Raw genomic sequence first — 13,384 nt, 5'->3', positions numbered from 1 at the left:
ATTTATTCAGTGACAATCATGTCATCATCTTCTGGAACATCATCATAACAATCCAATTCCTGAATTTCCTGGTGAATTTCTTGTGACTCCATTTCTTTCAGAATCAGTGGACCAAATCGCTCATGTTTAGCAATAGCATTCTGAGACAGAGCCTAGGGGGGCCTTATTTTCGGGGGGATGCCTTCTATTTCACTCAGAAGGAAACCTGTAAGTAGGTCTTATTTTCGGGGAAACACGGGTACATGCTGGGAGGAAGGGAAACCTGGACTCCAACAGTGACATGGGGACCGGAGGCTAAGCTGACTCAGGAGGTGACACTGAGCTGACACATGAAGGTGAAGTAGAGGGCAGCCCGAAGAGAATGGCCTGGGATAGGGCACCAGGCTGGGAGAACAGCATGTGCAAAGGCCCTGAGGCAGGAACCAATGAAGGCCAGAGTGGCAGGAGAGGAGTGAAGGAAGGGTGGTAGCCAAGGAGCTCAGAGAGGTAAGCAGGGTCACACAGGGCCCAGTGTGCTGTGGGAAGAGCCTGGGCCTTGATGACAAGGGCACTGGGATGTCATGGGAACACTGTGGAGACCACACAAGCCCTGACACCACCACACTTATTTCAATCAGTTGAGGGGAACAGGCAGGCATTAAGAGCCCCATCTTACCCGGAGAGGAACCCACTGGGCTTTGGATTTTCCATTTGCTAAAAGGCTCAGAGCTGTTTACAAACTTACAAGCAGGGCCAGGACTAGGTGAGCAGTGTGATACTCAACTGCAAAATTTAAGGGGAGGGGGCTTGCCAAAAATCTCAGCCATCAAGAAACATATATATTTTTAAATATATATATATATATATATATATATATATATATATATATATATATATATATTTACTGATTTTAGAGAGGAGGAAAGAGGAATAGAGAAATAGAAATACCAATGATGAGAGAGAGTCATTGATTGACTGCCTCCTGCACGCCCCCTCTCTGGAGATTGAGCCCACAACCAGGCATGTTCCCCGAACCGGTGACCACTTGATTCATGGGTCAATCCTCAACCACTGAGCCCACCCCGGCCAGCCTTAATGCACTATTTAATGCAAAGGAAGCTGTGGTAAACAAAGCATTCATCTTTTAGGTGAGGATAGGACCTGACAGCGCCCGGGCTAAGGAAAGGCAAGGACGATGGTTTGCACAAGTGCAGAAGCGTATTTTATCTTTCTTGAAAAATTTGGTACAGTATTTTTGTTCATCCAGGATTATTTTGGTACTTACCGTATTTTTCGGACCTTAAGACGCCCCGGACCATAAGACGCACCAGTTTTTAGAGAAGGGAAATGAAGAAAAAAAGATTCTGAAACAAATAGTGTCCTAAAATATTTTATGTGCATTAAAACCCAACATCACAGTCATAAACACATGTAATCAACCCTGTAAAGTAAACAGCAGCATTTATAACCATTTTAGAGCCAGGCAAGCACACAGAGACCACACAGAGCCGGGCAAGTAAAAAAACTTTTTTTTTAAAGTATATGTGTAGGCTATATTTGGACCATAAGACACAGGGACTTTTCCCCCCCACTTCTGGGGGGAAAAAAGTGCGTCTTATGGTCCGAAAAATACGGTAATTTGAAATTTAAAAAAATATCATTAATGTATAAAAATATATCCTTTGATGGCAAGGAATTTGAGAAAATGCTTCACTTGTCTCACCCCAGTCCTGGCCCTGCCTGAAGCTGTGCACCTATCGATAGCTGCTGCAGGGATCACCAGACCTTGTGATTTTTCAAAAGCACCTGGAAATCTGGATTTCTTTTTGTGAATTGCCTGATTTGTTTTTTTTTTTGGTAACAGGGACACAATTTAATGATTTTTTTTGTAGTCTTTCTTTCTTTCCTTCTTTCTTTCTTTCTTTCTTTCTTTCTTTCTTTCTTTCTTTTTACAAGTCAGGTGCCATAGCATTTAAACAATTCATCTTTTAAAAAGTGTATTTACAACATCAAAAGAAATCGTCTGATTTTTAAGTGGCAATGAATTTAGAGGTTTTTTTTTTTTTTAAAATATATTTTTTATTGTTTTTTTACAGAGAGGAAGAGAGAGTTAGAAACATCAATGATCAGCCTACAACCAAGGTACATGCCCTTGACTAGAATCAAACCTGGGACCTTTCAGGCCGACGCTCTATCCACTGAGCCAAACCGGTTTCAGCGAATTTAGAATTTTTTTAAAAAAATATATTTTATTGATTTTGTACAGAGAGGAAGGGAGAGAGATAGAGAGTTAGAAACATAGATGAGAGAGAGAGTCATTGATCAGCTGCCTCTTGCACACCCCCTACTGGGGATATGCCTGCAACCAAGGTACATGCCCTTGACCGGAATCGAACCCGGGACCCTTTAGTCCCCAAGCCGACGCTCTATCCATTGAGCCAAACCGGTTTCGGCGGATTTAGAATTTTTAAAGGCTGTTTGGACTACATCTCACCCAGGGACCATGTGAGCTTGAGACCCTGTTCAGACAGTAAGCCTGGGGAGCCATTAGTTTGCGACTTTAGTTCAGCTAGTAATTCCTCTGAGGATAAGCAGGCGGGGGAGTGAGATGGCCCCACAGGTACTTAGTTCTCTCTGTGCGCTGCAGGGGAGGTTCCTACAGGGATGATAGGAGCCCTGGGGCTCCCAGCTGGGAGGCCGGCAGCTCTCAGATCACAGAACCGCAGTGTTACACCAAGTTCCTCAAGACCAGAATATGGTGGCTGCCTCCTCCTGTGTAAAAAACTCTTCCCTCCACGAACTCTGGATGCTTTTGGAGACATCCTAAATGTTTTCCAACATCACCAGGGGAGTATGTTAAAAATGCACACCCCAGGGGTCCAGGTCCCCCAGGATTCTGGATCATTCTATAAGGAAGGAAGCCATAGGAAATTGAGAAATCCTGGAAATTATGAGACAGGCTTGGGCGAATGAACTTAGGTTAAACCTGAGACTCAATTTCCACCTCTGTAAAATGGGGATTTTTAAATCATTTCTCCTCTAGCCTTATGCAGAGGGTACAACAAAAGGGAGCATTTATTTTTAGTGTCCGGTAGGCCACGCAACTGATCACGAGGGGACGTTCTTCCCGCTCCGCAAGCGAGCCCCAACATCTAGGATTTGGAATTCGACCTCGAGCCCCCACTCGGGATTCGAACTCGCGAAAAGCCACCCCCTCCTTGGCGTCACCAAGTAAGTTGCCTCTGGAAACCCGCGTGCAGCCCGGCCCGAGTCCCACACGGTGTTTTATTTGCTTATTAGCATAGCCCCGCCCCTCCCGCGCGGTGCCCGCTCTCGGGTGGCCGGCCACGGTGCCACTCAGCGCTCCGACTCCAGGCCCGGCTCACGCCCGGAGCCCCGCCCCCTCCCTGCGCGCAGCCTACTCCGCTGCTCGCCCCGCGCCCCGCCCTGGGCCGGCCTCCCGCCGCCGGGGCCCACGATTGGCTGCGAGGGCCGCCGGCCCCGCCCCCCGCTCTCCGGCCCCGCCCCCAGAGCGCCGGCCCCGCCCCCAGAGGGGAACGAGCGCTGGCGCTCCTGGCGGCAGGTTCGGCTGCGCAGTGGGGCTAAGGCGGCCGCGGCGGCCGGAGCGCAGGTAAGGACGTGTGCGGTCGTGGTCCCGGATGAGGTCCGCCGCCCTCCTCTCCGCCGCTGGGAGGCGGCCAGGGCGGGGAGGCTTGGCAGCCCGGGGTGTGTGTGTATGTGGGGCGGGGGTGGGGGCGCAGAGAGGGCTCCCGTGGGCTGCGGGCTTGGGGGTCGCTGTCTGCTGAGGAGGGCGCTGCGGGACTGGAGTTGGGGATGTGGGCTGGGCCTGGGGGTGTCGAGGTCAGCTGAGGAGGTGACTGAAGTTGAGGTCCGGGTTAGCTGGGGAGGGCATGGGGGTGAGGTTTCGGGTCGAGATTAGCTGGGGAGGGCATTGGGAGTGAGGCTGGGGTTAGGGTTAGCTGGGGAGGGCATTGGGAGTGAGGCTGGGGGTTAGGGTTAACTGGGGAGGGCATTGGGGGTGAGGCTGGGGTTAGGGTTAGCTGGGAAGGGCATTGGGGGGGAAGCTGGGGGTCAAAGTTAGCTGGGGAGGGCATTGGGGGGAGGCTGGGAGTTAGGGTTAGCTGGGGAGGGCATGGGGGGGAGGCTGGGAGTTAGGGTTAGCTGGGGAGGGCATTGGGGAGAGGCTGGGGGTTAGGGTTAGCTGGGGAGGGCATGGGGGGGAGGCTGGGGGTTAGGGTTAGCTGGGGAGGGCATTGGAGGTGAGGCTGGGGGTTAGGGTTAGCTGGGGAGGGCATGGGGGGGAGGCTGGGGGTTAGGGTTAGCTGGGGAGGGCATTGGGTGGAGGCTGGGGGTTAGGGTTAGCTGGGGAGGGCATGGGGGGGAGGCTGGGGGTTAGGGTTAGCTGGGGAGGGCATGGGGGGGAGGCTGGGGGTTAGGGTTAGCTGGGGAGGGCATTGGAGTTGAGGCTGGGGGTTAGGGTTAGCTGGGGAGGGCATGGGGGGGAGGCTGGGGGTTAGGGTTAGCTGGGGAGGGCATTGGGGATGAGGCTGGGGGTCGAGGTCAGCTGGGGAGGGCATTGGTGGTGAGGCTGGGGGTCGAGGCTAGCTGGGGAGAGGACGGGGTTCGAGTTGAGGGTGAAGGTTATGTGAGGAGGGGCCGGGAGTGGAGTTGGAGTGGAGGTTAGGCGAGGAGGAGTGCGCTGAGGATGGAATTGGGGGGTCGAGGTGTCCGGGAGGGGTGACGATGGAGGAATGTGGGATTTGGGTGAGCAGGAAGGGCCAGAGGGCAGAAGGAGAGAAGGCTGAGGGATGGAGGTGGAGTCAGCCCCGGTTCGAAGGGGTCAGAGGGTTCGAAGGGGTCAGAGGGATGTGGCGTTAGGAGTGCATGGGGAGTTGAGAAAGGAGGTGGGGCCCCAGTGATGGTGGGATAGAGGGATGGATGGCAGGTGTTTTGTGGGTAGCTGACTAGCCGGGAGGACATTGGGTGGGGTCTTCGTTGGAACTCAGTTATACAGACTGTGGAAGGGATTGGTCCCCTCTTTTTTGGGGGGAGGGGGAAGCTAATCATTTGGTGTAGAAGGGAGGGTTAGGTGCTGCGAGGTGTGTGTCTGGGATGTAGGGTGCATAGGAGAGCATCTTGGGAAGCAGAAAAAGCTGGTGTGGGTGACTGGATTCTTCAGGGATTTTGGGGCTCGGGAGCAAAGAACCAAAGTGGGAGCTTTGGGGACAATGATACTGAGGGGCGTGGGCAGCACGTTGGCACTTCATTATTCCTGGGTAACGGGGGTTGCTAGGGGGCGGAAGGTGGGTGGGAGAAGACAGGCTTGATGAGCAATGGGGAAGAGGGCCCCCACTCCTGCTAGGTGTCAGCGTGGCAAAGGAGTTCACAAGCGCTGTTCTCAGATGCCGAGGTCTCCCCTAAGGTTAACAGTGCGTCAGCCTCTGGCTTGGCCAGCTGGCCTCTGGGAGTTCTCGTTTACTCCATGAGGTAGGAGTGGCACCTCAGCAGCAGGCACCTCCTAGGACCGCGGGGGAAGTCAAAGTCAGAGGGGAGAATGCAAGCACCTAGCACACTCCTGGCGCATGGCGAGGCTACATGCAGCATCGATGATAACGTTCTAAATTAAGGTGTTTGGGGGGGAGGGGAGAAAGGTGGGTGGATAGAATAACTGGGTTGTCAGGGAGGGAAGAGGGAAGGAATCAGAGCTTGACTCCAGTCCTTCAGCCTTGTGGGGCGCACAGAAGAATCACTCCTTGTGCTTTCACACAAAAGTCTGCTAAAAGGAAAAGAAGAAAAGTCCCCATTGTTAAAAGCGAGGGGGGAAACGCCAGGGAAAGAAGAATCTGTTTGACTCTGAGGCCAGGGGATTCTGGAGGTTTGTTAAGGAACGAGCATGTCTACCTAAGAGAAGGCTGATGAGACATCCTGACGTAGGTGTCGCCCTCAGGACCCACTCAGATGTGTGTCCCGGAGGGAACTGTTGGGCCACGATTATCTGCCCTCATAGACCTGGGTCCTTCCACAGGCTCAGCTGCCTTTCGGGCGGTCCTGGGTGCTGTGGGGTGCTGAGCAGCATCCCTGGCCCCCACCCACACGATGCCAGGAGCACCCTTAGTCATGACAACCACGGATGTCCCCAGATGGCACTCCGTGTCCCTGGGAGTGACATTGCCCCAGGGGAGACCCCCCAGTTGTAAAGAAAACTAAGTTGTTTTCTCCTTTAAAAACCACATTCTTAGCAAGGTCAGCCCAGATTTGGGGGTTATTGCTAAATCATTCACTGTTCTCATTTTAAGAGGGGGCGGGGGGAAATCACACGGCTTTTAGAGAATTTTGGAAACACTGACCTCTTTCTAGGCGGGTCTTTGGTGCGGCCTTTGACCACTGAGGCTGATTTTGAATCTGGAATTAAGTCATCTACTCCAGTCATTGGAAGATGCCAGACTGTGCAGTCTGCTTCCTAGAGCATGAAGCTTGAGTTCCTCAGGAAATTCTGGGCCTTCAGCAGCAAAGATCCTGTGACCGATGCCATTGTAAATCCTGGGCCCTGTGGTTTGGAGGGAAAGACAACTGAATGGGAAGCATCCTGACACACAGACAGCTCAGCTCCTTGTTTACTGAACGGAGGCATTTCCGTTCTGGTCCGCCATGTAGTAGTGTAAAAAGCTTCTTCCGTTCAAGCTGTCATCACAGGTTTCCTCATTTGCACCTGTAAGCAAGCGATCGTCTTTGAAACCGTATTTACCAGCTCATTCATGTTCTTGAAACTCCGTTGTCATTTCTAACATAATTTCTTACAAAAGGGTCGGTGGAATTTTCGGGAGCTTTTTTAGGGAGGCAGGTGCCCAGGACTGTTGTGTGATTGCTGGATATTGATACACTTATTCTTCCCCTTCCTTTGTGTCTGAACTGACCACAGTAGCTGTTGAAGCTTTGTCTCCCACTCACTCCTTGGTTGGGTCCTTTAAGGGCTTGGCCTGGGTCCCTGGGGTCCTCTAAAGGGATGGCTCCTGCAGTCCCAGGTCCCTGTGATGTTGGGGAGCTTTCCTCTGGTCCCACTGTTTGATCGGATCGTTCTGGACCTCGGTTTTCATCCCTTCTCCCTTGTGCTGCCCTTTGGCGTGGCCTCCCTCTCCTCAGGGTCCAGAGGAAAGTGTTCTGTCGCCCAGGAGACGTGGGGACCTGATGGGAGCTCAAAGATGAGTGACACGACCCAGGCAGTCTCCTCATCTTTCTCCTCCTTGACCACTCTGCGGAGTGTCGACGAGCTAATCCCTCAGTTGTCCTGCCGGCGGGGGGGCAGGAGGCTTTGCGCAGCGCTGAGTCTCTTCCAGAAGTGGCTCCTGGTTCTCCTTGAATACCTTACAGAGGGGAAAGTCATTGTTTTTTACTTTTTAAGAAATTGAGGTACAATTTCCATACCATAGAACTCAGTCATTTTAAGCACATAGTTTAATTTTTTTGGTAAGGTTATCAAGTTATGCAACCATCCTCCTAAACCCATTTTATTTTATTTTTATTTTTAAATGGTACCTTTGTTATTTTTTTAAAAAAGTGTTTTTATTGAGTTTTAGAGAGAGAGGAAATGGGGGAGGAGGGAGGGAGGGAGGGAGGGAGGGAGGGAGGGAGGGAGAGAGAGAGAGAGAGAGAGAGAGAGAGAGAGAGAGAGAGAGAAGGAAACATCTATTGGCTGCCTCCTGCATGCCCCCTACTGGGGATGAGCCAGCAACCTGGATGCCCCATTGGGAATCTAACTGGCCACCTTTGGTGAATGGGATGATGCTCAGTGAGCTGAGCCGCACTGGCCAGGGCTCCCTGAAGTTCATTTTATAACATTCCATCCCCCCAATGAGGTCCCCTGTCCCCATCAGCAATCATCCTCTTCCTTCCCCTCCCTCCCCACCATCTTCTCCTCAGCCCCTGACAACCACTAACTCACTTTCTGTCTCTGGATTTGCCTGTTCTGGACATTTTAAATGAGTGGAACCACACACTGTATGGCCTTTTGTACCTGACTTCTCACTGAGCATCATGTGTTCCTGGTTCATCTACATTGTAGCGAGTGCCAGTGCTGCCCTCCTTTCCGTGCGGAAGGACACATTGTGTTTATCCATTCATCCCTGATGGACATCTGGGCTGCTCCGCTCCCACCTTTAGCATTGGAGAATGCTGCTGCTATGGAAATGGCTCCCCCCCCCCCGCCCCCCCCCCCCCCCCCCCCCCCCCCGGCAGGCAACAGCCCACTGAACCGAAGCGTGGGGGTGTTGTCTGGTGGCAGCCCTCTGGATTTCTCCTCCCTCTCTTCTGCGTTTCTGTCCCTGAGCTAAGTAAGTACTTCACTCTCTTACGCAGAGCATCCCGGCTGCTGGGTCAGCCATGCTCCCTTCTGCCGGGCCAACCCCACAGGCCCAGGACCTGCTCTCTGACACAGATTGGTGTGTCATTTCCCCGCCACTTTGATCGACTTGTCACCCCCTCTGCAAAATGAAACCCCTCCCATGCTCACCTGACAAGGGGGATACCATGGTCCCCGGGGAGAGGCTTGTCCATTGCACTCCCGGAGCGCTGACCCCTGTGATTCCCCAAACCAAGGGGACTCAGCTGCATGGTTTGTGGTGGTGGGACCGAGCTCTCCCTTGGTTTTCTCATGTCACAAACGTCCCATTGCATCGTTTTCTCTGGTTGTGGATTGATGCTAATCTTCTAACTAATAACTTTTTGTGTATTTTACTCTTGCCATTGCCTCACGTTTTATAGTTCTTAACTAGTTGTTTTTTTTTTGTTTTTTTAATCGGGGGAGAGACAGTAAAAAGAAAAATCCGTCACACAGACACAGCCTTCCTGGCACCGCGGGCTTCGCCCCCGTATCTTTCCTGAAGACCTTTACTTTGATTCCGAGAACCGTTCCTGACCCCCCCCCCCCCCCCCCATACCACATGCCCAGGGTTCTGGTTGGCTGGGTTGTTGTCTCCTTTGTCTGAAACCTTCCTTCCTTCCTCTCCCCAACAAAGGCTGGTTGTGTGCCTATTTTAAGCATCAGAACGTGTGCCAGGTGCCAGGAGCACCCTGTGAATACAACGCTTGTGCGCACACAAGGGGAGGTATGGATTCTGTTCCTGGCCCGGCCTTCTTGAGTTGGGGTCCTTAAGGGTGATAAGGATGGGACCCCAAGCCTATATATTCCATCCGTATTTTAGGTGCCCTTGGCGACAGTACGTCTTTCAGGGGGCAAAGAGGTGGGGTACCACCTGTGCACAGGACGGACATTCGGTAAAGAGACCAGAGAGAAGCTTTGCACTGACAAAGTAGTGGGGGGTCCAGGCCTGTGTGAGCACCAAGGAGGGGGGGCTGAGTCTTTCCCTGTCATCTCTTGCAGGGTCTGCCCCTGGATGTTGTTGACCTTGGGGCTTGGTCATTCTCTGTGGGAGGCAATCCAGGGAACTGTGGGGTGCTGGGCAGCATCCCAGGTCCCCTCCCACTTGATGCCAGGATGTGGTGCTGAGCAAGGTGAACTGATTTGCAGAAATTGCTGCCTTTTTTGGAATTTCTGAAAGTTAACTCTGTGGAGCTGATAAAATAAAGACAGTTCGTCTTTGGAGTCGGTTAGTTAGTTCGTTGAGAGGGTGCTGCTGTCCCTGCGTGCTTGCGTGTGTGCACATGTGTGGTTTCCTGCTATTTCTGTGCTAACACGAGCAGGGACCTGGGCCAGAGGCCAGGGGAACCAGCTCTGCCTCCTGACACTTACTGTTGGTCAGATGTCTTGTCCTTCATAGTCAAAGTCGTGACCCCGGCCCTGTCCCCTTAAGAAACTGCCCAATTTGGTGGACACACGAAGTCAGGAGGAACCAGAGATGGGAGGTGGACCCAGCCACGTCCGTGCAGACATTGTGCTGGAGAGCCAGGCTGTGACTGCGAGTCAGAGAAGGCCCGGTGCCACCGCCGTCTCTGTGCCCGAGTGACTTCCTGGGGCCCTGCAGCAAAGCACCACAGACTGAAGCAACCGAAGTCTATTCTCTCCCAGTTCTGGGGCCCAGAAGTCCGAGTCAAGGTGTCACAGGGCCAAGCTCCCTCTGGAGGCCCCAGGGGAGGGTCCTGCCTGCCTCTTTCAGACTCCGGCCGTTTCCGGCACTCCTGGGCTTGGAGCCGCATCTCTCCAGTCTCGCCTCTGCCATCACACCACCTCTCCCTGTGCCTGTCAGAGAGACCCAGAGGTAGACAGCTGTCAGCATGGTGGAAACAGATTTAGTCAGGAGTTCCTGCAGCGGGGAAAAGAAAGCTTAGTGTAGATCTGGGCTCAACTTTGGGTACAGCGTGGACCAGTGGGGACTTATAGCCGAGCAGCAGGTGGGATCAGAGGGTGGGAAATCACTAAGGAGAAACACCAGGGGGATTCTGGCTGCACCAGCTAACAGGATTCCTGCTGCAGGCAGAGTGATCCAACATCGTCTGGGGGAGTTGAGGGGGTGAGGACCCCGATTAGATATGAGAGTGCTCAGATATGAAAGATGGAGGATGGAATGATCAACCACCTTAGCAGAATTCTTCTCAAAAGCTGAGGCCAAGTTGAACAGTGTGTCCAAATCTTCTTCCTCTTCTCTAAGGATAGCACTTCAGTATGACCTCACCCTAACTTGACTACATCTGCAAAGACCTCATTTCCAAAGAAGATCCCATTCCAGGTACCAGGGTTAGGATACAGGCATATCTTTTTTTTTGGGGGGGGGGGGCGAGGGAGTTGGGGCACAATGCACTGCCCAGAAAGCAGTTGCCTGCAGGGTGAAATTCAGATTTTCTGGTGGCATGTGGTCCTAGTTGCCAAATGTTCTTCCTTTTCCTCCATCCCCCCTTTCTCCACACCAGAAAAAATAAAAATTCTCACCATCTCCCAGAAAGTGGGGGGTCAGGAGAGAGAAAGGGACGGTGAGAGGTTGGCCATCCGCGAGAGGTTGGCTGTGGGAGTGCACTGACCACCAGGGGGCAGCTCCTGTATTGAGTATCTGTCCCCTGGTGGTCAGTGTGGTGGTAACCAGACGACCAGTTAAGCGGTCCACTGGCCATCAAGGTCTCTTAGGCTTGTATATATATAGTGGGGGTTTGACTAAATCAGGTCTCCCCTCTCCCCCCATGGCACTGAGAATCGGCAGGTAATATCTTGGGGGGGCCCTCTGAATACTGTGGGATACTGAGCGGCATCCCTGGCCCCCACCCTCTTGATACCAGGAACACCCCAAGTTGTGAAAACCAGAGATGTCCCCAGACATCACTAAGTGTCCCCTAGAGACAGAATCACCCAGATTGTGAACTATTGGGTGAACTCTTTCTAATGAGAATTTATGATTGCATTAAAATAAAAATGTTTGGTTTTAAAAATAGACTTTATTTTTAGAGCAGTTTTAGGTTCACAGCAAAATTGAACGGTGGTACAGAGATTTCCTCTTTATCCCCTGCCCTCACACTTGTACACCCTCCCCCTGTATCAGCGATCCCCACCAGAGTGCACTTTTGTTACAGTTGATGAACCTGCATTAACACATCATTACTCAGCATCATCGTTGGTGGCAGGACCCACTCTCTGTGCTGTACATTCTATGGGTTTTGACAAATGTATAATGACGCATATCCATCATTATAGTGTCACACAGAATAGTTTCGTCTCCCTACACGTCATCTGTGCTCCACCTGCTCATCCCTTCCTCCCCCTTATTTTGTTTTTATGGACAAAGCAGTGAGAACAGCAGAGGCACCTCAAGTGCCTGTTGGGAAGTTGTAACTCTGCATGCCATTGAGTTTTATATGAATTATTCTTCCCTCTTCTCCTCTCTATAAAAGAGTGCTTTCCAATAGAAACAGGATTCAAGCCTCAAACATCATTTTAAATGTTCGACTAGCCTCATTCGGGAAAAACAAAGCAGGCGAGAGTGATTTTAATGATACATTTGACATACATAACCCAGTATATCCAGAATATTATCATTGCAACATGTCTTCAACGTAAACAAGGGGTAAGTGACCTTCCCTGTGAAGTCTTCGGAAGCTGGTGTGTATTTGGCAACTCACAGATGTTTACTTCTCAGAACGGGACGCACTCCACATGCTCAATTCCACATGTGGCGGCCATGCTGGACATGGTGAGTGTAGGTAGCAAACAGGGGAAATTTGAGGAGAAAAATAAGACCTCTGGAGGCATAGTGAGTGATACAGTTTAGCATTTGGACACCTCCGGGGTTATACAGAGCTACGGAAGTATCTGCTGGTTAAAGTGTAGATTGAGAATCAGAGCATCGTAGAAAGTCAGTTCCAGAAGGGTCCCCAAGGTTTTCTAGTCCAGGGGCGGCATGGCCCATGTGGCAAATTCAACTCATCATTTAAAAACATTTTTATGTTATTTTTTTAATAGTTTGTTGATTTTTTTAGAGAGAGGGGAAAGGAGAGGGAGAGAGAGATAGCAACACTGATATGAGAGGACAACATCGATCAGCCTCCTCCTGCATGCGCCCTGGCCAGGAGTCGAAACAGCGGCTACCTGGTGTTCTGGACGACATGCAGCCAACTGACCCACACCGGCCCAGGCTCATCGTTTACTTTTACATGGTCCCTGGACTGAGGTGGTTTTACATTTTTAAATGGTTAAAAAAAAAAAAAAGAATCACACGAATTGTGACACGGAGATTGTAGAGAGTTCTTTCCGTTTCCAGAAATGAAGTTTTATTGGCACAAGGCCAGGTGCATTTGTTCACGTGTTGCCTGTGGTGGCCTTCATGCTACCACATACGAGACCACGTGGTTCTCAAAGCTGAAAATGTTGGTTCTCTGATTCTTTTGAGAAAATGCCTGTCGATGCCTCTGGTCCAGCAGAGGCCCAGCGGTTCCAGTGTTCGTTCTCACAGAAATGTCTCTCTCTCCCTCTTCCTTCCTCTCGCTCTCAAATCAATGAAAGCTTGCCCTCCGGTGATGATTAAAAAAAATGAGTTCTGATATTTGATGAACTGTGGCATTTCAGTTAAAAAATAGATCACTTTTTAAAATGTCACTTATGCCTATTACGTTACTTAAAGACATACAAATGTAAAACTGTATGCCAGTAAATGTCTTGTGCTCATAGCTTTTATACCATAAACCGAAAAAACAAACTAGTAGCTCAGTAAAGCCCCAGCCACCCAAAGGCATGTGTAGACAGACAACCTTGATGTCCAGTAAGAGGTGTTTTTTCAACTGTGTTCAAGGCACCGTGTGCCAGGTAGACCATCCATCCCTGAGCGAGGTGTGAAAACCCGTGAAAACTGTCATAGTGAAGACAAGCTTTTCCTTTGGCCTGGAGCCCAGGAGGGTCTTGTTCAACACCAGCTGAGCTTCGAATTGCCTCTCTCTCTCTCTCTCTCTCTCT

At 51.3% G+C, this 13,384-nt stretch overlaps 1 protein-coding gene and 1 pseudogene across 1 annotated transcript in view; both read left to right on the top strand.

The window, feature by feature from the left end:
* The first annotated feature begins 3,586 nt into the window (after positions 1-3,586).
* Positions 3,587-13,384, top strand: part of GNG7 (G protein subunit gamma 7) — a 123,018-nt gene continuing 113,220 nt past the window's right edge. The window contains exon 1 of the mRNA XM_036459844.2: positions 3,587-3,610. The gene's annotated coding sequence lies outside the window, so the exon portion shown is untranslated. The remainder of the gene's footprint in view (positions 3,611-13,384) is intronic.
* Positions 8,499-8,638, top strand: LOC118731482 (annotated as a pseudogene).

The sequence above is a fragment of the Pipistrellus kuhlii genome, unplaced genomic scaffold (assembly GCF_014108245.1).
Source record: "Pipistrellus kuhlii isolate mPipKuh1 unplaced genomic scaffold, mPipKuh1.p scaffold_m20_p_30, whole genome shotgun sequence".
Lineage (NCBI taxonomy): Eukaryota > Metazoa > Chordata > Mammalia > Chiroptera > Vespertilionidae > Pipistrellus > Pipistrellus kuhlii.
This window is presented reverse-complemented; position numbering and strand designations above follow the sequence as displayed.